The 26,758-nt window shown below is 40.7% G+C and overlaps 9 non-coding genes across 9 annotated transcripts; all 9 read left to right on the top strand.

The window, feature by feature from the left end:
* The first annotated feature begins 10,814 nt into the window (after positions 1 to 10,814).
* TRNAL-AAG (transfer RNA leucine (anticodon AAG)) lies at positions 10,815 to 10,896 on the top strand. Its single transcript has one exon. It is a non-coding gene; the product is annotated as a tRNA-Leu (tRNA).
* Positions 10,897 to 18,844: 7,948 nt separating this feature from the next.
* TRNAT-AGU (transfer RNA threonine (anticodon AGU)) lies at positions 18,845 to 18,918 on the top strand. Its single transcript has one exon. It is a non-coding gene; the product is annotated as a tRNA-Thr (tRNA).
* A 2,241-nt stretch (positions 18,919 to 21,159) lies between these two features.
* Positions 21,160 to 21,241, top strand: TRNAL-AAG (transfer RNA leucine (anticodon AAG)). The gene has a single exon. It is a non-coding gene; the product is annotated as a tRNA-Leu (tRNA).
* Positions 21,242 to 21,481: 240 nt separating this feature from the next.
* TRNAG-GCC (transfer RNA glycine (anticodon GCC)) lies at positions 21,482 to 21,552 on the top strand. The gene has a single exon. It is a non-coding gene; the product is annotated as a tRNA-Gly (tRNA).
* Positions 21,553 to 21,728: 176 nt separating this feature from the next.
* On the top strand, positions 21,729 to 21,810 carry TRNAL-UAG (transfer RNA leucine (anticodon UAG)). The gene has a single exon. It is a non-coding gene; the product is annotated as a tRNA-Leu (tRNA).
* A 798-nt stretch (positions 21,811 to 22,608) lies between these two features.
* Positions 22,609 to 22,682, top strand: TRNAT-AGU (transfer RNA threonine (anticodon AGU)). The gene has a single exon. It is a non-coding gene; the product is annotated as a tRNA-Thr (tRNA).
* Positions 22,683 to 23,071: 389 nt separating this feature from the next.
* Positions 23,072 to 23,145, top strand: TRNAT-AGU (transfer RNA threonine (anticodon AGU)). The gene has a single exon. It is a non-coding gene; the product is annotated as a tRNA-Thr (tRNA).
* Positions 23,146 to 26,132: 2,987 nt separating this feature from the next.
* Positions 26,133 to 26,203, top strand: TRNAG-GCC (transfer RNA glycine (anticodon GCC)). Its single transcript has one exon. It is a non-coding gene; the product is annotated as a tRNA-Gly (tRNA).
* A 179-nt stretch (positions 26,204 to 26,382) lies between these two features.
* TRNAL-UAG (transfer RNA leucine (anticodon UAG)) lies at positions 26,383 to 26,464 on the top strand. Its single transcript has one exon. It is a non-coding gene; the product is annotated as a tRNA-Leu (tRNA).
* The last annotated feature ends 294 nt before the right edge of the window (positions 26,465 to 26,758 follow it).

Genomic DNA, 26,758 nt, shown 5'->3' with positions numbered 1-26,758 from the left:
GGCGTTTAGTTTTAGCAGTGATCAGATCATTGACAACCTTAGTCAAAGCAGTCTCTGTGGAGTGTTGAGAACGAAAGCCAGACTGAAGAGGATCCAACAGGTTGTTTGCGGAAAGGAAGAGTGTGAGGCGAGTGTAGGCAAGTCTCTCTAGAAGCTTGGAGGGGCACGGCAGCTGAGAGATGGGAATTTGAGAGAGAGTTTGGGTCGGAAGTTTTTTTAGAATAGGAGTAATCACTGCATGCTTGTATAGTGACGGAAAGATGCCAGTAGAGAGCGAGAGATTACAGATTTTAGTTAGAGGTGAGATGAGCACAGGAGACAGGTATCTACCAATTTGCGAGCGAATAGGATCAAGAGGACAGGAGGTAGAGTAGGAGGATAAGAAGAGAGTAGAAATTTCCTCCTCATTTGTGGGGTCAAATGAATAGAGGGTGTCAGAGGTTGGTGGGAAGGAATTGAACCAATTGCTTGTCGATGAAGAGGATACCATTTCTAGTCTGATTTTATCAATCTTGTCCTTGAAATAGGAAGCAAGATCCTGGGCACTGATAGTGGACGGAGGGTTTGGGGTGGGAGGATTGAGAAGAGCTCTAAATGTCTTAAAAAGGCGTTTGGGGTTAGAAGCCTGAGCATAGATAAGAGATTGGAAGTATGTTTGTTTTGCAGTGTCTAGAGCATTTTGATAGGAGCGGTAGATAGAAGTATATGTGAAGAAGTCATTAGAGGTGCGAGTTTTACACCAATGACATTCTGCTTTATGGGAAAGTTTTTGAAGATTTCGCGTTGCTGTAGTTTGCCACGGCTGACATCGAAGTCGACGTGTAGTATGTAGTGTTGCTGGAGCCACTTGATCAATGGTTGTTGCTAAGGTTTGGTGAAAATGAGGTACTGCCATCTCAGGGGAGGAGAATGTAGAGATAGGGTAGAGGTGTTGGAGGTGGAAAAATGTTGAATATTAATAGAATTCAGATTTCTGCGGGTATGAGGAGGCTTGGTAGAGTTAGACAGTAGAAAGGTTAGAGCAGTGGGGGTGAGCGTGTAGCTGATAAGGTGATGATCCGAGAGTGGGAAGGGTGTGTTAAGAAAGTTAAAAAGTGAGCATAGTCTAGAGAAAACAAGATCAAGGCAATGGCCATCCTGATGAGTAGATGATTCAATCCATTGCGAGAGGTCAAGTGAGGAGGTTAGAGAGAGTAGTTTGGAAGCAGCCTTGGAAGGTGGGTTATCAATGGGGATGTTGAAATCACCCAGGATGAGGGTGGGGATGTCTGAAGATAAGAAGTGAGGGGGCCATGCAGAGAAATCCTCAATAAATTGTTAGTGTGCTCCAGGGGGACGATAGATCACCGCAACACGTAGAGAGAATGGATTAAAAATGCAAATAGCATGTACCTCAAAAGATGTGAATGTGAATGATGGGACATTTGGTAGAACTGTGAACGTGCACTGTGGGGAGAGAAGTAGTCCAACCCCACCTCCTTGTCTGCCTTCAGGTCTGGAGGTGTGGGTGAGTTGGAGGCCACCATGTGAAAGTGCTGCGGGTGAGGCAGTGTCTGATTGCATGAGCCATGTTTCTGTTATTTGATTATCGAAGAAGAAAAAAGAAAATGACCTCATGGGGCACTCATGAATGGATATAAACATATATATTTGCATTATATTGATATGTTGGTATTGTAAAAATCAATCTTTATTATGTACCATGTTAAAAACATTGTTCTAGTAGCGAAATATTTAAAACTTGTGATTGGAAACATACATTGACTTAAATGAACAATCTGTTAAAATAGACAAAACTTGTTTGTCTAGCCGCGAGGCTACTCTAATATTCTTAAGTTTGATAACGTTTTTACTATCATAGAACCACCCAATAGTGTCCCTATACACTCCAATAACTAATCTTGGTATGACAAAATCCCTCAGTTTTAATGATCCATTACACCTCTAAAATAGGCTTGTAGGGATTGAATCAAATATATAATTGAATGGATTCTAATTGGCCTGAAGCCCCTTATTGGTAATGATATTGGCTGCAGATTATGGGTAAACCGCTAGAAAGGTTGTGTGATAAGTATCCAAAGTAGTGGTCTTATTGACTCTCCATAACATACAGCTGATGGTGTGACCTCTTTCACTGCTGCTCTCCTAATATTTGTATACTATCAATGAGGATAATAGGAGACTAGTATTACTAATCTTGGGTCCCTATAGGAGGTATATCTGTTGTTGGGGCTATCTGATTAACTATGTAACCTCTACAGTACTAAAATCTCGCTAACTATTGCGGCACTGAGGGGTTACTCAGATCGTATCTGCGGCTGCCTATTGGCTATGTCTAAATCTAGAATCATAACCTATCTGCATAATAAGAGGTATAGATATCAATAAGCGATTAGAGTGCAGAGAGAGTAGCGAACGCGGCGTCCGCCAACGCGCGTTTCGCTAGTAGCTTTGACGAGGCAAGCCGATGTTCCAGCTTGATGGGATATTTAAAAGGGATAGCCCTTCCCTCTAATGACAACTTCCTTGGCAACGTTTATAGCAACCATCAGGTTGCAAGTTTGAGCTCCGATTACATGGGAATTGAGAAATACTCCCCTTTATTTTCCCTTTTTTCTGACACCTTCCTTAGCAACACTATAGTAACCGCTCGATTGCGGACTCTGCTACTAATAAGTGGATAAGTCGCCAAATAGGGGATAAATTGGGACCAAATAGTACAGTGAAATTGGCAAGCATTAAGTTTAACATTAGCTACAAAGGAATATTATATAAAATAACATAGCAGCCTCGAGCGTGTTTACTTAATATAACAGTGGATGTATACAACAATAAACTACTATGTACCATCACTTTTGTTTGAGGATTAAAGGTAAGGAGGGCATATAATTGTTGGAATTATTCACAACTAAACCTATTGATTAAAAGCAGGTTGATAAAGGTATCAGTTATTGATAAAGTAAATAAATGTTACCCTCCTTGTTATCGTAATTATTGATTATCGATGGACATAATATCTAGATATTCAGAGGGCATATTATTGTTAGGATTATTCACAACTAAACCTATTTATTGAGAACTACTTGGTAAGAACATCTGAGAATGAAACATTTGATCGACATGGTTCTAATGACACAAGGGATCCAACATTGGCGAGAGATTTTTTAGAACTAGGCGCCAGACACAGGGACAGAGGAGGACAAGGCTCCGTAAAATTCGGAGGGGGGGGGGGAGAAGTTTAAGGGAAAGAAAACGAAAAGAGATGGAAGAACAGGGAAGTCAACCCTCGATGAGGAGAAACTTCAGACAAACCAGATACTAGAAGATCCTTTAAGGGTCATTAACCTCTCTAATAGAACCCTTACCCCCACGCAGATTACATTATTAAGCAAAGGTCTCTCCTTCTCTCCCACTCAATTTCTGAATAGATTTGAATGGGATAGAGACCTGGTATTATTCTCTAGAAAATTATTACTCAATAAGTTCTTTAAAGCCAAACAAAGGGAGGATGTTATCCCCAACCAAGATGGCACCATGATTCCGAAGGAGAACCGTATCCGTTTAGATACAGAAGAGGATAAACATGCTCTATTAATCCTAAAAGAACTATGTCAACCCGTGATGGTAGATGATGATGCCATCATTCCCACGGAGAGTCATGACATTGTGAGATATCCCAGTATCAAACCTAGATCTACCTTCTTTCCTGATCCCTCCATCTGTCCTCAAGTAGGGATTTTCAGGGAATTAGTCTCTAAAGATTTGGACAAGCTTCTCTTGGAAACCAAACAATTCAAACCACGTATTAGTAATTTGAATAAAGATGATACCAAGTCACTGAGAGAGATCTCACAATGGGAAGACGTTGTAATTAAGCCCTCGGATAAAGGAGGCAATGTAGTGCTGTGGCCTAAACAACAATACTTGGATGAAGTCTATCGACAACTGAACAGTAAGGATTATTACAAACGAATTATATTCAATCCAACTGCAAATTTCCTTATTAGTTACAATAACATCATTGGTCAGGCCCACCAAAGTAATGTAATCTCTAAGTCAGACTATGAATTCCTTAAGGTCACTAATCCTAGAATTGCCACGATATACATGCTGCCAAATATTCACAAGAAGGAACAACTACCCCCAGGGAGACCAATAGTGTCAGGGAATGGCAGCCTGACAGAAAAGGCTAGCAGGTTCATTGATTTCCATTTGCGAAAGCATGTCATCAGCTTAGATTCTTACATTAGAGATACTAAAGATGTTTTGTCCAAACTGGATAATATTAGTGTCAACGCAACCACTAAACTTGCGTCATATGATATAGAATCCTTATATACAAATATAGCACATGAGAATGGATTACATGCCGTGGATTATTTTCTAGGGATGGAAAAAAATTCTGACCTTACGACATTTTTGATTATACTACTAAGATTTGTATTAACAAAAAACTACTTCATATTTGAAGAAAAAATTTACTTACAAATCAGGGGGACTGCGATGGGAACTGCTTGTGCTCCCACCTATGCCAATTTATACCTAGGCTGGTGTGAGAAGGAAGTCGTTTTCAGACAGTTGAACGATAGATTCACTGACCATGTATTATTATGGTTAAGATACATAGATGACGTGATCATTCTATGGGATGGGGATACCAAACTATTCCATGAATTCACTGATTCTTTGAACAACAATGATCTTAACCTTAAATTAACATCAGATATTCAAGATGTATCCATCAATTTTCTTGATTTAACTATCTCCATAACAGAGGATGGTAGATTACATACTGACATGTTCAGGAAAGTAACAGCCACAAATAGCTTACTACATGCGTCTAGTTCCCACTTTCCATCGGTGATTTCTGGAATACCAAAAGCCGAATTATTAAGAACAAAAAGGAACTGCTCAGATGAACAGACTTTCAAACAAAGATCAATGGAATTAAAATGCAGATTAAGCAAAAGGGGTTATAATGCCAATACCATAAAAGCAGCAGAGAATAGTGTGTCCAAATATTCAAAAGACGCTCTGGTACATCAGAAAACTAAGAAAGGGTCATTGGATTGTAAGAATAACAAGCTAAGAGTAATAGGAACCTTTTGTTCAGAGTGGAGAACAAACACACAAATATTACAAAAGCATTGGCACGTTTTACAATTGGATGAAGATCTTAGACAAACATTGGAGGATAGAGTTTCCATAACTTGGAGACGATCCAAAAATTTAAGAGACCAATTAGTACATAGTTTCCTGAAAAAAACTTCGGACAATATTCCTAAAGGTTTTTTCAAGTGCGGATCATGCAAAGAGTGTCCTAATATGCATCACACCAAAGAGTACAGGGATAAATTTGGCAAGACATGGAAAATTACAAAGTATCTTAATTGCAATTCGATTAATGTCATCTACTGCCTTTCATGTCCTTGCAACCTAATATATATAGGAATGACGAGTAGACCTTTTAAAAAACGCGTCTTGGAGCACCTAGGTAACATAAGGAGAGCTGCCAATGACAAAGCCAATTTAAAACAGATAACAGTGGTGACTAAACATTTTTTAAAATACCATCGCGGCGATCCGAAGGGTTTAACAGCCTTCGCTATGAAACAGATTAATTTAGGTCTGAGAGGGGGCGACATTAACAGCGAACTATTGCGTGAAGAAACTAAACAAATTTTTTTGATGGGCAGTATGGTACCACATGGTTTGAATGACCACAGCAATTATTCTGTATTTTTAAATTGAGTATTTCCTGATGTGGTGTACATACCTTTGATCAATTCAAGGTAATTTGGTCAATCCATCACACACAATACAGCAAATGGGATTATATATATTCTTTACATGTTGACTAATGTCTCTATTCCATGGCACTTCTCACTGTATTTCCCTTTTTTTTGTGTAGTTTTTAAGGTTCACTATATTTGGATTACATCGGTCAGGTTTTATGACCGTCTTAACCTAGCTATTTACTCTCACTATCATGGCAAAATGACTCAGCACTATATCTACTAGGACAAGTCACAGTTTGACCTTGTCTCAATGTATATTTAACCACAGCACATAAACTATGTGTATGTGGTAAAAAATGTTCACTATTTCCATTCTTATTCACTTTTATTAAAGTCACGTCAATAGTCCTCACTCCAGTTGCACTCTAGTGATGACGTTAAGTCTTTACTTACCTGGGTATTTGAAATGATATCTTAATATTTACTATACCTTTTTTTAATTCACGATTTTTCAAATACAAAACTCAGTCAAAAGGTTATAATGCCTTTGACTAATGTTTATTTAAATAGTTATATATCATATTGTAGGGGTGATTAATTTAAGTGGGTTTTGGAATGTTATCTGATGACCCAAATAGCTCTTTGGATTTTGATATAGAATCAATGATTATACAGATATTATGTCCATCAATAGATAAGAACCAAGAAAATAAGGAGAGTAACACTCCTTTATTTTATCAACTATTGATGTTCTGATCAAGTAGTTCTCAATAAATAAGTTTAGTTGTGAATAATCCTAACAATAATATGCCCTCTGATTATCTAGATATTATGTCCATCGATAATCAATAATTACGATAACAAGGAGGGTAACATTTATTTACTTTATCAATAACTGATACCTTTATCAACCTGCTTTTAATCAATGGGTTTAGTTGTGAATAATTCCAACAATTATATGCCCTCCTTACCTTTAATCCTCAAACAAAAGTGATGGTACATAGTAGTCTATTGTTGTATACATCCACTGTTATATTAAGTAAACACGCTCAAGGCTGCTATGTTATTTTATATAATATTCCTTTGTAGCTAATGTTAAACTTAATGCTTGCCAATTTCACTGTACTATTTAGTCCCAATTTATCCCCTATTTGGCGACTTATCCCCTTATTAGTAGCAGAGTCCGTAATCGAGCGGTTACTATAGTGTTGCTAAGGAAGGTGTCAGAAAAAAGGTAATAAAGGGGAGTATTTCTCAATTCCCATGTAATCGGAGCTCAAACTTGCAACCTGATGGTTGCTATAAACGTTGCCAAGGAAGTTGTCATTAGAGGGAAGGGCTATCCCTTTTAAATATCCCATCAAGCTGGAACATCGGCTTGCCTCGTCAAAGCTACTAGCGAAACGCGTGTCGGCGGACGCCGCGTTCGCTACTCTCTCTATACTCCAATCGCTTATTGATATCTATACCTCTTACTATGCAGATAGGTTATGATTCTAGATTTAGACATAGCCAATAGGCAGCCGCAGATACGATCTGAGTAACCCCTCAGTGCCGCAATAGTTAGCGAGATTTTAGTACTGTAGAGGTTACATAGTTAATCAGATAGCCCCAACAACAGATATACCTCCTATAGGGACCCAAGATTAGTAATACTAGTCTCCTATTATCCTCATTGATAGTATAGAAATATTAGGAGAGCAGCAGTGAAAGAGGTCACACCATCAGCTGTATGTTATGGGGAGTCAATAAGACCACTACTTTGGATACTTATCACACAACCTTTCTAGCGGTTTACCCATAATCTGCAGCCAATATCATTACCAATAAGGGGCTTCAGGGCAATTAGAATCCATTCAATTATATATTTGATTCAATCCCTACAAGCCTATTTTAGAGGTGTAATGGATCATTAAAACTGAGGGATTTTATCATACCAAGATTAGTGATTGGAGTGTATAGGGACACTATTGGTTGGTTCAATGATAGTAAAAACGTTATCAAACTTAAGAATATTAGAGTAGCCTCGCGGCTAGACAAACAAGTTTTGTCTATTTTAACAGATTGTTCATTTAAGTCAATGTATGTTTCCAATCACAAGTTTTAAATATTTCGCTACTAGAACAATGTTTTTAACATGGTACATAATAAAGATTGATTTTTACGATACCAACAAATCAATATAATGCAAATATATATGTTTATATCCTTTCATGAGTGCCCCATGAGGTCATTTTCTTTTTTCTTCTTCGATAATCAAGTTTACTCTGTTGTATGACCGGGTGCACCCTTCCTCATTAGGATTCTACATCGAGTTGATGTAAGAGAGATCTGTATAAGTGGAGGAGGTTTTTGAATGGTACACTTGGTGCAGTCTACCATCTCCCTAAATTATGTTTCTGTTATTGCCAGAAAGTTGAGGTTTTTTGAGAAGAAGAGATCATGAATGGAGGTACGTTTGTTAGAAAGAGAGCGTGCATTCCAAAGGGCACATTTAAAGGACTTTAGAAGAGAGGGGAGGCAGGTGATGTGTTTGAGGTTTGCTATAGAGCGGTAGTGCTCTGATGTATGTGTGTGTGAGGAGTGTGGGGGACCTGGATTAGGTGATATATCACCGGCTAATAGAAGCAGAGAGAGAGAGAAAGATAGGTAAGGGGATTGTAAGAAGTGTGACCTTTTATTTTCTGGTGACAGGTGGAGGCTGTACTTGTTAGAGATAATAAATAAGACAACAGTTCATGGGTGTTAACTAGAGGTGAGTGGAGTAATGCAGGTGCAATGTGGACAAATGTTTGTGTTGGTGGAGGGGTGAAAGCTGACACAGCCCTAAAAATAATGCCATGAAATGAGACCAAGAAGAGCAATTTGTGAAACATTGTGATGAGAGTAAAAGCAAAAAATAAGGGGTTTGTAAGGAATTACCTCTTTGCAGGGTTCCGTATAGATAAACAAGTATTGCAGAAATAGGCTGTGGCAGATGTAGCTTATTCCTGGGAGTCATCCAATGTAGTCCAACTGTGGATTAGTGTAGAAATCACTAACGTTCACCCCACATACGTCACCCCATAGACTGAAGCTAAGATATAGTCAGGCTAATTTAGGAACACACTACAGATGTGCTAATTGGTCAGCTAATCAAAGGAAAAGAAAACATTTGTGGAATAGGATAGAGGAGGCCAGATACCTATCATAAATTAAGCAGCAATAAGAGACTGGGCCAACCTAAGTTTAAACAGATAACAATTTCCTATAACATACTTTTAAACACAGTTGCAGTAATGAATTACACAGTTGCAGGGATGAATTACACAGATTGCAGGGATGAATTACACAGAATAATTTTATATACAACTAATTAACTCAGGTCTAACTAGACAGACAAAATGTGAGAGGTTTTGTTACAATGTTGTGCGTAGGGTGGCGCTGTGGCTTAGATGGTTAAAGCGGGAGATTCTGAGTTCGAATCTCAGCAGTGCCTAATTATCATAGATTTGTTTTGGATAAACACAGGTACCTACTTAGCTTTAGATTGATAAAGATTCAGTAAATTATGCCAATAGCACTAGTGAATCACCAACTGATCTTCTGTTCTTTACATTCTCAGCCCGGTGGAAGTGGGCACAAGGCCCGGCATCAGTAGGGTAGTTTAGACCCATAAGAGGGCACCAGGCTAGAGGTGGGCACCAGGCCCCTTTGGTTTAGCTGGGGCACAAGGCTCCTTTAGGTTATTGGGGCAGCAAGGCTCATAGGTAGGACAGGTTAGTGCGCACCAGCCCATTACTTAGTTGCCGGGCACAAGGTCCATAGGTAGTTAGACTGGGCACAAGGCCCTTTAGTTAGAGGGGCATAAGGCATTATAGGTTGTGATTTGGGGAAAATTGCCCCAAGGTAGGGAGGGGACGTAAGGCCCATTGTTAGGCTGGGCGCAAGACCCTTATAGGTTATAGTAGGGCATAAGGCCAGTAAGGTTAGTGAGTTACCATGTAACCCTTCAAGTAGTTTCTCTGATATCATAATGTTACCTGAAGCTGTGCCACAAAGGTAATATGTGACCCCCTTGAGGGAGCATAATGCTAGCTATGAGACCCTTTCTCTATTGAGACAGAGACAAAGGGAAAGACAGGTTGCAAACAGTAGGTAATGTGGCCGAGCGGTCTAAGGCACTGGCTTTAGGCTCTAGTCTCTTTGGAGGTGTGGGATGGAATCCCACCAGTGTAAAACTTTTGAGTGGGAAATCTTACAAATTACCTTTCCTAAAACAAAAAGACATTTTAACTCACCAGAGCTTGATGAATCCACTCATTAAATTCCTAACACTTCGAGAACCACTTTCGGAAGAAACGCGTTGGAGCTTAATTCTCTCAGCCACTGTAGCCGTGCGTTCCGCTGGGGCTCATACTCTCACCACGTTCATACGCGGCAACATTGCAAATGACCAGTCGAACAACTGCCAGCGGAAAATACTGTACGCAAACTGTACACATTGGCGTTCGCACTGTGGACAACTATCTAACATCTCAGTAGCCACATGTAGGGTAAGAAAACCTGTTTCTTTCTGATATTGTTTACAAGTTGGCTCCAGCAAAGCAATTTTGCAAAAAAGCTATAAACATTATATGTGTCCTGATTCATTCATTCATTCATTCATTCATTCTCTCTTATATATACTTTTGCTTTACATATTTTTATGTTTTTTACATATTTAAGATTAGTATTGCGCCCTTTATCTATTTTTTGATATTTGTTTATAAAAGAAGCAGCATTCTAATCTAGTGAGGGCGCCATAGTCCCTTTTTATTCTATCTTGAAGTTCTGTGTTCATTCCTTATTAAATGTCAGAATCTGCATTAACAGAGAGGAAAAATGAATAATATCTTTGACCTACAGTTTAGATTGAATGAAGACCTTTAACAAGCCTAATATGACCTGATGGTGTGCTACAAAGGCAATGTGTGCCCCCCCCCCCCCCCATGTGGGACCAAATGCTATCCATAAGACCCCTGAAAAATATTAAGTTGCCCACCACTGATCTGTGTTGAGACAGAGATACTGGGACATAGCAAGGTGCAAACAGTAGGTAGTGTGGCCGAGCGGTCTAAGGCGCTGGATTAAGGCTCCAGTCTCTTCGGAGGCGTGGGTTCAAATCCCACCACTGCCAAGATTTTTGGTGTTTTTTTCACTTTTAGGCTAATTACATTTGTCTTTGGTTTTGCTGCATAAATATCACAATGTTGTTGCAGTTCTATATACCACATACAGTAATTACATTTACTAATGGCATTATAATTTTGAAGCCTTTGAGAAACCATTTTGGTTGTTTATTTCATGTTTAAAGTCAACAATACAATTATATTTATTGCAATTGCTATGTGCAAAGCATAAAGTCAAATCACAGTAATCATTACCCATAATAGAGTCTATGTCATTTATGTCTAGTCCCTACTTTTCTCACAAAAGCTTAGTACAAATATGCCCAAGAAAAATCTTGATTAAAGAATAGTTAACTTAATGTGCAGTAAAAAAGAGCACAATTCCATTAGCTAGGATGCAAAACTTGTTAAATCCTTGTGTCTCCTTTCTTATGTTTTAAGGATATGAAATCAAAGTATGAAAGGTAGATTGTAACCCTTAGAATCCCATACACTTATTCCGGTCTTGCCAGAACATACAGCCATTGATCCTCAAGACCTGTCACAATGTCTTACACCTCATGACAATCACTCAGTCCACTGCCCAGTTCACTCATAGGAAAATATAAAGTTTAAATGTACCATGCACTTTTAGTTTAGTCCAGTGGCGGAAGTGGCAGGGAGCCCTTGTAAGGGCTGGGAGCTACACTGCCACGAGAAGACGACAGGAGAAGACGCAGGGATCAAGCAAAAGAAGGCATCACCAGCGAGGAGCTCTTGTAAGGCCTAGGAGGGCCTCCACCAAGAAGATAGGGGAGACCAACAGGCAGAGAGACGATGCTGGCTTAAGGGTCTGGAAGACCTGAAGATGCCCAGGGCAAATTGAGCATCCTGCGCAGAGCAGGGAAGTAGAAACCCCTTAGGTAGGTCGGGCATAAGGTAAACGGGCACAATTTGGGTACTAGGCCCGTGACACCTCAGTGGGCACAAGGCCCGGCATCAGTAGGGTAGTTTAGACCCATAAGAGGGCACCAGGCTAGAGGTGGGCACCAGGCCCCTTTGGTTTAGCTGGGGCACAAGGCTCCTTTAGGTTATTGGGGCAGCAAGGCTCATAGGTAGGACAGGTTAGTGTGCACCAGCCCATTACTTAGTTGCCGGGCACAAGGTCCATAGGTAGTTAGACTGGGCACAAGGCCCTTTAGTTAGAGGGGCATAAGGCATTATAGGTTGTGATTTGGGGAAAATTGCCCCAAGGTAGCGAGGGGACGTAAGGCCCATTGTTAGGCTGGGCGCAAGACCCTTATAGGTTATAGTAGGGCATAAGGCCAGTAAGGTTAGTGAGTTACCATGTAACCCTTCAAGTAGTTTCTCTGATGTCATAATGTTACCTGAAGCTGTGCACAAAGGTAATATGTGACCCCCTTGAGGGAACATAATGCTAGCTATGAGACCCTTTCTCTATTGAGACAAAGGGAAAGAGAGGTTGCAAACAGTAGGTAATGTGGCCGAGCGGTCTAAGGCACTGGATTAAGGCTCCACTCTCTTTGGAGGTGTGGTTTAAATCTCACCACTGCCCAAAAAATTTTTTTATCTTAGGTTAATTACATTTGTCTTTGGTTTTGCTGCATAAAAATCACAATGATGTTGCAGTTCCATATACCACATACAGTAATTACATTTACTAAAAATCTCGGTTAACAATCGTCCGTTATTGTTCCAATTCTACAGTGTGTACGTACTTACAACCGTCTGCCCGACAATCTGCCGATAGTTCCTCCAATAGCAAAGCCTTTCTGGACAAGAATATTTAGATTTATAATGTTGTCTCTTACATCTCCCATATGGTGCGGTGTCAAAATGTGAAGAATATGGAAATAGTGATCTTTTAATGGCGAATCAATAACAACAACTTGTTGCAGTTCCATACACCGCATACAGTAATGACATTAATTAAGAACATTTTGATTTTGAAGCCTTTGAGAAACCATTTTTTCCTCTATTTTTATGTTTAAAATAAATTCTTTAAATAAACATTCTTTACGTAAATGTGTTTCATTCAGTAATCTAATCACTTTACCTCTCACATAAATAAATGTAATTTGTTTGACATGATGATGTTCTATTACATAAAAAAGTCTTTTAACATATACAATTGGCAAGTGCATAGCACGTGAAGTCAAACCACAGCCATCGTTACTCATCATAGACTCTATGTAATTTAAGTCGTTCACCAGTCCCTACTTTTCTCACAAAAGTGTAGCACAAATATCCCCAAGGAGAGAGGTTCAAACCTTTACAGTATTTCAGAATTAACCCAATTGTAAAGCATTACGGAATTTGCTGGCGATATATAAATAAATGTTGATGATGATGATGTTAATCTTCCGTGTAGTATAATGATGAAAAATGCATTTCTGGGAAATTAAGAATAATACAATAAAACCTTCAATTCTAACACACAAATGACATACTCATCAAAAACACAACATGAAGGAAACAAAATGCACAGTTATATTATTATTATTATTAACATTTATTTATATGGCCTTATCTGTGTGGAGTTTGTATGTTCTCCCCGTGTTTGCGTGGGTTTCCTCCGGGTGCTCCGGTTTCCTCCCACACTCCAAAAACATACTGGTAGGTTAATTGGCTGCTAACAAATTGACCTCAGGGCCGGATTTACTGCTAGGCAACCTAGGCACCTGCCCAGGGCCTTAGCGGCTCCCGGGGGCTCAGCTGGGGGGGGGGACAAGTGAAAATAAAAATAAAATAAAAATTGTGGTCCTTCCCCGACTCGCGGCACTCCCCCCTACCCGCATGAGTCGGGGGAGGGGGGGCGGGTCTTTTATTTTGAGAACTGTTTCTTGTCACCGGGGGCGGGGTTGTGATAGAGCCGGCGGCTGTATTCTTCTGTGATGTCCAGCTTGTGTCTCTGCATCTGTCAATGCGGAGCTCATGTGATGACATCAGCGTCATCCCGTGGGACTGCCTGTGCTGACAGCTGATGTTCCTGTCTCGGCTGCCATGCTGAGTAGAAGGTGAGCACACAGGGGGTTCCTACACTATGCACATATGTAAATGTAACAAAAATAATATGTATTGAGGGTATTATGTGTATGATAATATGATCTGGGGGTACTATGTGGGGCATGATATGATCTGAGGGTACTATGTGTGGCATAATATGATCTGGGGGTACTATGTGTATGATAATATGATCTGGGGGTACTATGTGTATGATAATATGATCTGGGGGTACTATGTGTGGCTTAATATGATCTGGGGGTACTATGTGTATGATAATATGATCTGGGGGTAATATGTGTATGATAATATGATCTGGGGGTACTATGTGTATGATAATATGATCTGGGGGTACTATGTGTATAATATGATCTGTGGGTACTATGTGTATGATAATATGATCTGGGGGTACTATGTGTATGATAATATGATCTGTGGGTACTATGTGTATGATAATATGATCTGGGGGTACTAGGTTTATGATAATATGATCTGGGGGTACTATGTGTATGATAATATGATCTGGGGGTACTATGTGTATGATAATATGATCTGGGGTACTATGTGTATGATAATATGATCTGGGTGTACTATGTGTATGATAATATGATCTGGGGGTATTATGTGTATGATAATATGATCTGGGGGTACTATGTGTATGATAATATGATCTGGGGGTACTATGTGTATGATAATATGATCTGGGGGTACTATGTGTATGATAATATGATCTGGGGGTACTATGTGTATGATAATATGATCTTGGTGTACTATGTGTATGATAATATGATCTGGGGGTACTATGTGTATGATAATATGATCTGGGGGTACTATGTGTATGATAATATGATCTGGGGGTACTATGTGTATGATAATATGATCTGGGTGTACTATGTGTATGATAATATGATCTGGGTGTACTATGTTTATGATAATATGATCTGGGTGTACTATGTTTATGATAATATGATCTGGGGGTACTATGTGCATGATAATATGATCTGGGGGTACTATGTGTGGCTTGATATGATCTGGGGGTACTATGTGTATGATAATATGATCGGGGGGTACTATGTGTGGCTTGATATGATCTGGGGGTACTATGTGTATGATAATATGATCTGGGTGTACTATGTGTATGATAATATGATCTGGGGGTACTATGTGTATGATAATATGATCTGGGTGTACTATTTACTGCCCCTTTTTATATATAGATGTACCACTTGCAAAATGCATTTTCACCATATAGTACCAAGTGTACTGCGTTATGTGACCAATATTTTTAACATGGTGACGTGAAACTGCATGTTTTTATTTACAGAAATCTACGTTTGTTGATGGACTCCAGTACTTTTGAAGGAGAGCGCACCAATACCTCTGCTAAACTTATTAGGACCACCCTCACTGCCAATTTGACCTCACTTGTTTGAATGTACCACACAAATGTAAAAGTAAAAAAAAAAATGTTTATTTCACATATTTTATTTTGTTTTGTACATATTTCCTCATATGTCTCTTCACAAAAATATAAAATGACACAATACAAAAGTGCTTACTTGCATGTAGAAAAAAAAAATATATATATACAGAAGTAGTAAACAGAAGACACAAATGTGCCCAAACAGTAAGTGCAAATTTGCTTTTCACGTAATATGTGAAGCTAACGGCGTGTTTCCAGATCACATGTAACATACATGATAACAATTAACTGTTAAACATTTGTCCATAAAACATGATTATTACAATTGCCGATATTGTGGCATTTCTCGTTGTGGAGTGGTTTGGTTACCAGGTGGGTATTCTATGTTGGGGTTACCCATAGGTTGAGCATGTTGTGTATTCTGTACCGGGTTTGGAGGGTTATTGTTGCCTAACATGGGTTGCCTCCGCTGGTACATAGGATAATGTCCGTCATAATAGTAAGGACTTGGAGGAGGTGCCTGCACCCGTGAGAGGAGTCTGTCCATGAATCCCATCATACAGTCACGATTTTCCCGTAACACGCGTTCCTGCATGTTCATGATTTGCATGAGGAAAGAGTCCTGGAGATCCCGCTCATTGTCCATGAAACGCTGCAATTGTGTATTCTCGTGTTCCCTCATGGTGCTCTCCATATCCCGCAGTTGATCCATCATGGCAGTTGTCATTGTTTTAGTTGCTTGCTCCATTTTGTTGGGCCTTTTGCGTTTTTTAGGAACGTTGTAAACTGTACGTAGAAAAAAACACAGTAAAACATATATTAGAATATATAATATGGCAGAACAAAAAAGCAGTGTTGTAAGCTGATATGTGCTTGAGGCCTCCTCCCTCTTGCCCAGTAGTTTTGCACTGCAACATATGCGTGTTAATGTTTTAATACTTTGGAGTGTGTTATATTTGTCTTTTGGGTTTTTTGTTGATATAGTTCTCTTTTTTAAGTTATGTAGATATATTGGTATTTGGTTTGCATTTATGTTGATATACTTCTCTTTTTTTGCCAGTTATGTTCAAACATTTTTTTATTTTTTTTAAAGTTATGTAGATATATTTATTGGTATTTGGCTTGCATTTCTGTTGATATAGTTCTCTGTTTTTGGCAGTTATGTTTATACAGTTAATTTTTTTTTGACAATTATGTAGATATATTGGTATGTATATATAGTTGGTTATTATGTGAGATTATTAAAGATACTTACTGTTGGAGCGTAAACTGGGACCTGGCGTAGACTTTGACACTGGCACTGGTTCTGGCTGCGTTTCTTGCGAAGTATCTGTAACAACTTGCGCAGCAGGGAATGGCTGTGAATCGTTCAGTTCCTCCAAAGAAATGTTGGTGTCACCTGTTGTGGCAGAGCACCCCAGTTCTGGGGTGTCTTCTATAGAATCTTCTATTATTACCGTTGCGGCCTCGCTTGTCTGTGTGCTCTCTGGTGGTGTTGGTATAGCCGCATCCACATTGCTAGAAGATGACAGTGCAATTGGATTTGTCAGAGGAGAATGTCCAAAGATCATATTTCACTGGTCATAAAAGGGCCAGTCCATTCTTGCAGCGAAACTTTTGCGCCTATTGTGGTCATGGACTTTAGTGTACTGCTTCCTCAGGGACTTCAATTTGTTCAGGACTTGTTGCTGTGTCCTCTTTATGCCACGTTGTGTGAGTATTTTGGCGATGTTGTAGTACACTGTGGCATCCTTCACAGTCCCAGTCACTTGCCTTCGAATTTCTTCCTCCCCTCTGACATTCAGCAGCTCACGCACCTCTTCCTCCATCCAGTGTGTCATAATTGCTGTTAACACACACTTTTTCAGTGAAATAAAAGCAATTTTCTCCAACAAACTCTGATTCTGCTTCAGCTTGATCTGCACTCCACCATCCACCATTTCTCCTAAACTCCTTCCACAGGCTCCCACCGATGACATCATCCTCCAGAGACAGGCAGACAGCCAATCAGCTTGTTTTCTGTGCAACCCGGGTTGAAAAACCCGGGTTGCACCATTCATAGTACAGGTAACCCGGGTCCGACCCGGGAATTACCCCTCGATAAATCCCAGGTTGAAGACCCGGGTTTTTAGACCCGGGATTTTTGACTTGTACGATTCATACTGCACCAAGACCCGGGCCGTTTGAGCTCGCCCCGGCAAAAACCTAGGATTTTGGTGCAGTATGAATGGGGTATAACTCACTCAATGCATCTCTCATTGCTGCCCCCTCCGTGTCTCATTATCTCTCTCCATGCCCATTGAGCTGAGTTCTCACCTGCCACGTGGGAGGTCTGGATTTGGTATTTTTTTTCACCAGCTCTTGGTGAATCCTGAATCCAGAAATTGAGCGTTGTCTCCCACTGTATCTACCACTCCAAGCATGAGATCCACCTTTCTGCTTGGATCAGTCTCGGTTTGGTTGACCAAGTTCCTTCCTCTAAACTTAAAATTAGTTCCTTCAGCAAAGGAATTAATGTGGTTCCCTGTCCATTTGGAGTAACTATGTACAGCCAGGATTTCTTCTCTAGTGTCATGCTGGAAAAAGAGCCAGGACACTTGTTCCCCATGTTTGATGGCAGCTACTATCAGTAATGTGGCAGTGGAGATCACCAAAGGAGGAATAGAGATTATAAGAATAGTGAACTAAGCATGAACCACAAATAGGAAAACATTTTCCAAGAAATAATAAAGACAAAGCAGATTGATAACAAAACCCTGTGGGGATTCACAACACTATCTTCAGATGACAGCTGTTATAAAACAATTACTGTGAGGATTCATATGCTAGCTTCAGGTTACAGCTATTCACAATGACAGCTGCAAAAGTCATTCAATTCCTGCAATCAGCACTCTGCTAAGAACAGCAATCTATCTTGTCTCCTCACCTGAAAGCCTGACCCATAGTAATCGTAAAGTTTAATGATAGCTGGTATCTGTAAACGGTATGATCGGACCGCATGGTTGCATACGCAACTGTGATTTTGACTTGTGGAGCTGTAGGAGGAAATTCTGATATTCTTCAATATCCAGTTCTCCCAGTTCTAAAGTACTCAATCAGGTGTGCTGGAAAGGCAGGATATTGTCCCTTCCCCATCTATCACATTTCCCTCTCCATAATCTCCAATTATCCCTCATGTCTCTCACTGCTTCACTTCCATATCTCTCTCATTGCTACCCCCTCCATGTCTCTCTCATTGCTGCCCTCTGCCTGTCTCTCTCTTTGCTGCCCCTCCATATCTCTCTCATTGCTACACCCTCCATGTCTCTCTCATTGCTGGCCTTTGCCTGTTTCTCTCATTGCTCCTCCCTCCATTTCTCCCTCATTGTTGCCCCATTAGTTTCTCTCTCATTGCTGCTCTCTTCATTAAACCATTGATTTTTAGGTCACCTAATTTACTTTAAACTAAAATGTGAATCTTTGTCTCAACAGTGGCAGAAGACGTCATTTACAAGAAAGCATGGAGATTTCTTATAAATTGTCTTGTAACTGGTGCTGTGGCTTAGTTGGTTAAAGCGCCTGTCTAGTAAACAGGAGATCCTGAGTTCAAATCTCAGCAGTGCCTATTTTACATACAGACAAAGCAATAAATGCACTGGATTGTGGAGCTACTTGATGTCTCTTTGGACCGCTCAACCAGCCATATTAGCCTCAGACATTTTCTCCAGTGACATATTGAAGTTGTGGGGCAGGGAGGTCACTGAGAGAGGGGGGGGGGCAAGAGACATGTGATGAATTAGAGAAAGATTTCCCCCAAACATGGCAATCTGCTGCAGAGGAGTAAAAGGGAGCATAATAGATATAGTTACTAAATAATAAGCACTGCTTTTAATTAATACACATTATTTACACTAGGAGGAATATTTATCAGGCTATCAACCTCGTCTGATTCTGGAGGCTTACGTGCTGCACAGAAACTAATGAGACTCCCTGTCCATTTGGAGTAACTATGTACAGCCAGGATTTCTTCTCTAGTGTCATGCTGGAAAAAGAGCCAGGACACTTGTTCCCCATGTTTGATGGCAGCTACTATCAGTAATGTGGCAGTGGAGATCACCAAAGGAGGAATAGAGATTATAAGAATAGTGAACTAAGCATGAACCACAAATAGGAAAACATTTTCCAAGAAATAATAAAGACAAAGCAGATTGATAACAAAACCCTGTGGGGATTCACAACACTATCTTCAGATGACAGCTGTTATAAAACAATTACTGTGAGGATTCATATGCTAGCTTCAGGTTACAGCTATTCACAATGACAGCTGCAAAAGTCATTCAATTCCTGCAATCAGCACTCTGCTAAGAACAGCAATCTATCTTGTCTCCTCACCTGAAAGCCTGACCCATAGTAATCGTAAAGTTTAATGACAGCTGGTATCTGTAAACGGTATGATCGGACCGCATGGTTGCATACGCAACTGTTATTTTGACTTGTGGAGCTGGCCAAAAACTTGACCAAGGGAGCCTGTTCTGGGCCTTCCTCTGGATGGATTTGGATGACATTTAATATAAAAACAACAACGACACTAAGCAGCCATCTCATGTGTGTGTTGGAAGAGCTGCTAAGTTGCTAATTATTATTAAAATGTTGACAGTTGCATCCAACTCATTGTTAACTTACTAACTTGAAGATTCCAACATGGGCAACTCTGGGTACTTCAGCTAGTACATATATATAAGAATTGATTAGGCAAGAATGGGTTGCCATCAGTAAGTATCTGGCCTAGAAGCTGATTGACAGCATGTCAGGGTGAATTGCAAAGGTCTTCAAAAAGAAGGGTCAACATAGCTAATATTAACTCTTTGCGTAAACTTATTGTAATTGCCAATAAAAGCCTTTGACACTTATGAAATGCTTGTAATTTTACTTCAGTGTAACATAGCAACATCTGACAGAAAGGTCTAAAAACACTGCTACTTTCTCCTCTGCACATCTGTGCTGGATACTATTTGTGGTGGTACAGCCTCCTATTACATATAGGGAGCCTCTGTTCACGGTATAAAATCCTTTGAAGTAGGGTCAAGAACATCAAGATTGCGCCTAGTGAGGGTAGATGTAGGTGGGGGTGGAGCAGGGGAGGAGCACAGAGTGAAGGAGAGGAGATGGTGGGTAGAGAGTGGGAAGGGAGAGATTGTGATCTTTCTGAATTCTCAAAGAGAGAAAACAAGGTAAAGGGGGAGACCAAGACCAGAGCTGCATTAAGGCTCTGGGGGGCCCAGAACACTTCAGACAGGGTGGGGCCTATGGTATGTGGCTTAGTTGGTTAAAGCACCTGTCTAGTAAACAGGAGATCCTGAGTTTAAATCTCTGCAGTTCCTTATTGTTATAGATTTGTTTGGGATAAACACAGGTAACTACTTAGATTTAGATTGATAAAGGTTCAGTAAATTATGCTAATTGCTCTAGTAAATTACCAACTGGTGTTCTTTTATTTACATTCTATATTATTAAAAACAGCAGCCACTTGTAAGTGTGGCTGCGTGGTCTAAGGCACTGGCCTTAGGCTCCAGTCTCTTTGGAGGTGTGGGATGGAATCCTGTCAGTGTAAAAAATGGATATTCCCAACTTTTGAGTGGGAAATCATACAAATTACCTTTCCTAAAACAAAAACACATCTTTACTCACCAGCGCTTGATGTCTAACACTTCGAGAACCACTTTCCTACTCAGATATTCCTTGTTTTGGTTGTCCAAGCTTCTCTCCTCTAAACCTACTATTGTTGTGAATCAGACTTTCACAGGAGACTGACTATGACATCCCTGAAAAAGACCTATGTTAGGGCTCTGCCTAGCATCTAACAGTAGGTAGCGTGGCCGAGCGGTCTAAGGCGCTGGATTAAGGCTCCAGTCTCTTCGGAGGCGTGGGTTCAAATCCCACCGCTGCCAAGCTTTTTGGTGTTTTTTTTTCACTTTAGGCTATGACCGATCTAATAAAAGCCATTAATTAAACCACTGATTTTAGGTCACCTAATTTCAATCTAAACTAGTTGGCACTGTAGTTTAGTTGGTTAAAGCGCCTGTCTAGTAAACAAACAAAACAAACCTAGTAGACAAACAAAACAAACCTAGCAATGGCCATGATAAAGTTATATCCAGGAACTTAAATTTCTGAAGAAAAATAAGTAAGCATTGGTGGTTCAGTGGTAGAATTCTCGCCTGCCACGCGGGAGGCCCGGGTTCGATTCCCGGCCAATGCAACTAGGTTTTTTTTGTCTCTCTTTATATCATTCGATTTCATGAATTTGCTGTCCCTAACTAGATAAACCCTGTAACACCTAATCAAAGGTTGCTTCACTTCTATGAATCTGTTGATATACAGAGATACTGTCCTTGAATTTTTTTTCTCTTTCAAGAAAGTTGTGCACCATAAGTTGGTAGCGTGGCCGAGTGGTCTAAGGCGCTGGATTTAGGCTCCAGTCTCTCTGGAGGCGTGGGTTCGAATCCCACCGCTGCCAAGGTGCTTTTTCTTTTCAAATGGTAATTATGTGTGAATGCATCATTGAATTTCAAATTGGTTCTTCTGTGATGCCAGTGGTTCCTACTTGTCGTGAGCAATGATTGCAATTTCGTACACACTGAAGCATCATTTGCAGGGAATGTAACAATATACCAAATACGTTAGCATAAAGGGGCAGAGCTTTCACTATAGTTAACACCCAAAACCTCATAAAAAGAGAAAAGAAAAAAATTCAAAACCTTGATAATACTTTTGATGACATGTATATGCTGTTTGCAACTGTTGTGCCACAAACCAGTAGCACCCTTTAAGTGTAATACTAATTTTGCACTTGTCATATTGTACTATACAAATTTTTGTATTTTTTTTTTACCTGCAATAAAACTGTTGCATGAACACTGTGTGATTTATTCTGGGCATTTTACAAATATTATTTAATAACGGTTAAGATGAATTTATAAGTTGAATAGTTTATAAAGATTAAAGTTTATAAAGGGTAAATATGAATAGATTCCCAATATAGATGCAAAGGGTAATAACACACGTGCTTTATACATGTGTAACGGTCTGCAGAGGTTAGGCTTTCACATCCCAAATAGTGCCCATTGGAGCAGAAGACCCTGCTACTCTCATCTGGGAACCAATGAAATTGACCGATCTAATAGAAGTCATTAAATAAATCCATTGATTTTAGTTCACCCAATTTTACTATAAACTAAAACGTAAATATTTGTGTCAACAGAGCAGAAATAGTTATTTACAAAAAAAAGATGGGGAGCACTGTACACATGTAACTGGTGCTGTGGCTTAGTTGGTTAAAGCGCCTGTCTAGTAAACAGGAGATCCTGAGTTCGAATCTCAGCAGTGCCTATTTTACATAAATAAACAAAGGTCACATCTGAGACTAAAGCAACTGATTGACCAATTGGCCTCTATCTGGCAATTAATGTTTATATTCATTTTAAGCTGTTTGGATGACTGTGAACATTAGTCAATCTCTGAGGCTTCTATTGAAAAATAATCTGATTATCAAAAAATAACCAACCAAAGAAATATTATAGTCCTCTATATATGGGGCGAGGAGGGCCTGGGGCCATGGTCTCTCTGGCCAAGCTTACCAGGATCTGCCCTGGCACATTAGATCAAAGGTCTAAAAGTACTTGTGGGCACATCCTGGTGCCCTGTATGACGTAACATCGCTGGAGAAAGAGCAAAGTCTGGTAACTGTCCTGGAGAACCACAAGCTTACATGTGTAACTGGCGCTGTGGCTTAGTTGGTTAAAGCGCCTGTCTAGTAAACAGGAGATCCTGAGTTCAAATCTCAGCAGTGCCTCTTTTACATAGATAAACAAAGGTCATCTCTGAGACTTAAGCAACTGATTGGTAAAATTGATAAAACAGATTGATCAATTGGCCTCTATCTGGCAATAATGTTCTGTTTAAATACATTCATTTTAAACTGTTTGGATCACTGTAAACAATAGTCAATCTCTGAGGCTTCTATTAAAAAATAATCTGATTATCAAAAAATAACCAACAAAAGAAATATTATAGTCCTCTTCTTGCATATTTAACTATTTGGCTTAAAAAGCATTAATCCTCAAATATTTCAGATACGAACCATGAAGGTAAAATCCATATCTCACAGTTGCTCTCACAGTTCTGTTGAAAAGTAAAGTTTATCAGAAAACTATCTCCTTTATGTTTAGACAGTGTTCAATTATGATCTGAAACGCGTAAAAAGACTGAGACTGCAGTCAGTTGAGCTGCTGACTACTCGTGGTCTTCATTAGCAATCAAGCACCGGCGGACGATTACTTTTTCAGTGTTACCAATCTGCTCCTGCCACTAGTGACACAAGGAAGATGGGCATCAAATTGAGATTACTCTAAAAACATAGGTGATAAAAGTACATATTTTAATTGGCTAACTGGTTCCTGCCCCAAGTCACATGCTAAAAGAAAGCTTTCTTATTACACATAATGTTACACATAATGTTATACTACTATGACAGTAGCGTACAGAACGATCACATAAATATTATGTGAAAATATTATGTACAATATTACAGTAATAATATATGTTGTAGCACACACATAGGCTATACTTACATCAACCAGAGAACCAGAGCCTGATTAAGGGTTCTGGCCGCCCTAGGCTAATACGGCCGCAGCGCCCCCCCCCTCCGAATATATAGGTGTATAGGAACACTCCTGAATATGAATGTTCAGGTGTATTCTCCAGCATTCAAATTTAGACAGATTGTGCCATTGTCTCTTACCTGTCCTTGCTCTTCTCTCTTGCAACTTTGTTATCCTCTCGCTGGCTTCTGGAAAGTTGGCGTCCTTTTTTGAAAATGCAAAAATGTATTATAATGCAAACCCTGAATGATTAGGCCCTTTAGTTAAAACAAAACACTCCATTATGGCCAGCTAAAAGTACCCCATTGGACAGGCATATATAAGCAATATCTGAATATTTGTTGTCAATCAAATACAAACCTCTACCAGCCCCATCTCACTAATATTTAGTATTCTAGTGATTGCTGAGACCACCCATGTGACCACCACACAATCATGAGATTCTGCCCCCCAAAGCTGCTCTATTTTTTAAATACCCCCTGCAGCCATTTTCCTTAACCACAACCCCCCCCCACAGCCATTTTCCTTAACCCCTGCTGCAGCCATTTTCTTTACCTCCCACCCTGCATCCATCCCCCTTGCAGCTATTTTCCTTACCTCCACTCTGCTAGCTATCCCCCCCCCCGTCACATTAAAACTCCCCCAGTCACATATATCAGCCCCCCTCCTCTGCCCTCCTTCATACATATCAACCTCTCTACCTCCCTATAGATTTTCATGGCAGCCCCCCCCCTCCCACCCTATAGATTTGTATGACAGTCCCCCTCTCCCTCCCTATACATTTGCATGACAGTCCCCCCTCTCCCTCCCTATAGATATGCAGGGTAGTCCCCCCCCTCCCTATAGATATGCAGGGTAGTTCCCCCCCTCCCTATAGATATGCAGGGTAGTTCTCCCCCCCTTCCTATAGATATGCAGGGCAGTTCCCCCTCCCTATAGATATGCAGGGTAGTTCCCCCCCTCCCTATAGATATGCAGGGTAGTTCCCCTCCCTATAGATATGCAGGGCAGTTCCCCCCTCCCTATAGATATGCAGGGCAATTCCCCCCCCCCTCCCTATAGATATGCAGGGCAGTTCCCCCCCCCCTCCCTATAGATATGCAGGGCAGTTCCCCCCTCCCTATAGATATGCAGGGCAGTTCCCCCCCCCTCCCTATAGATATGCAGGGCAGTTCCCCCCCCCCTCCCTATAGATATGCAGGGCAGTTCCCCCCCCCTCCCTATAGATATGCAGGGCAGTTCCCCCCCCCCTATAGATATGCAGGGCAGTTCCCCCCCCTCCCTATAGATATGCAGGGCAGTTCCCCCCCCCTCCCTATAGATATGCAGGGCAGTTCCCCCCCCCCTATAGATATGCAGGGCAGTTCCCCCCCCCTCCCTATAGATATGCAGGGCAGTTCCCCCCCCCCTCCCTATAGATATGCAGGGCAGTTCCCCCCCCCCTCCCTATAGATATGCAGGGCAGTTTCCCCCCCCCCTCCCTATAGATATGCAGGGCAGTTCCCCCCCCTCCCTATAGATATGCAGGGCAGTTCCCCCCTCCCTATAGATATGCAGGGCAGTTCCCCCCCCTCCCTATAGATATGCAGGGCAGTTTCCCCCCCCCCCCTCCCTATAGATATGCAGGGCAGTTCCCCCCCCCTCCCTATAGATATGCAGGGCAGTTCCCCCCTTCACTTACCTGTAGTTGTGCCAGTGTCGCTCCTCTCCTCAGATCAGCAGATAGGAAGTGAAGACGTCCTGCTTCCTGTCTGCTGCACAGCAACAGGCAGCCTGGCGATTGGCTGTGTGTTGCTAACCACTGACCACCTATGCTTTTGATCGTCGAGCCCTCCACCCCCCGCGGCGATCCCCAGCGGCGACCCCCCCCTCCCCCACCCCGAAAAAAAATGAATGAAGAAAAGAAAAAAAAAAAAATTAATTTTTTTTTTTAAAAAAAATAAAAATAAAAATATCCACAGTGCAGCGCCCCCCGGGACCCAGCGTCCCAGGCTGCAGCCTGGTGGTTGATCAGGCCCTGCAGAGAACACTTTACCAGTGGTGGGCACTATCGAGGCACCTCTTTGAATTGGAGGACAAAGTCATTCTTTTCCTACTGCCCACTGTGCCAGTAGGAAAAATTGAATGGGCATGATAAAGTTATATGCATGAACTTAAATTTCTACAAAGAAACATGTAAGCATTGGTGGTTCAGTGGTAGAATTCTCGCCTGCCACGCAGGAGGCCCGGGTTCGATTCCCGGCCAATGCAACTGAGGTTTTTTTTCTCTCTCTTTATATCATTCGATTTCATGAATTTACTGAAGTCCCTAACTAGATAAAGCTTGTAACACCTAATCAGAGATTGCTTCACTTCTATGTATCTGTTGATATACAGAGATACTGCCCTTGAATTTTTTTCTCTTTTAAGAAAAGTGAGGACCATAAGTTGGTAGCGTGGCCGAGCGGTCTAAGGCGCTGGATTTAGGCTCCAGTCTCTCTGGAGGCGTGGGTTTGAATCCCACCGCTGCCAAAGTACTTTTTGTTTTCAATTGGTAATTATGTGTGAATGCATCACTGAATTTCAATTTTTTTCCTCTGTGATGCCAGTGGTTCCTAATGAACTGTTTTATAAAATATTTAAATGGGATACACAGAAATATCAAAGAACCTATAACTCCCTTAGCACCTCTGAAGTGAACTCTTCGGAAAGTGAAACCGAATAAAATGTTGGGGGCCCTATTTGGGAAAAAAATGGATACATTTAGAAAATTGCCCATGATTAATACTTAGGCCTTCCTCCAGCCCCAACATTAAAGTAATGGTA

This window comes from Mixophyes fleayi, chromosome 4, assembly GCF_038048845.1.
Source record: "Mixophyes fleayi isolate aMixFle1 chromosome 4, aMixFle1.hap1, whole genome shotgun sequence".
Classification (NCBI taxonomy): Eukaryota; Metazoa; Chordata; class Amphibia; order Anura; family Limnodynastidae; genus Mixophyes; species Mixophyes fleayi.
Note: the sequence above shows the minus strand (reverse complement) of the source record. Positions and strands in the feature narration are given on the sequence as shown.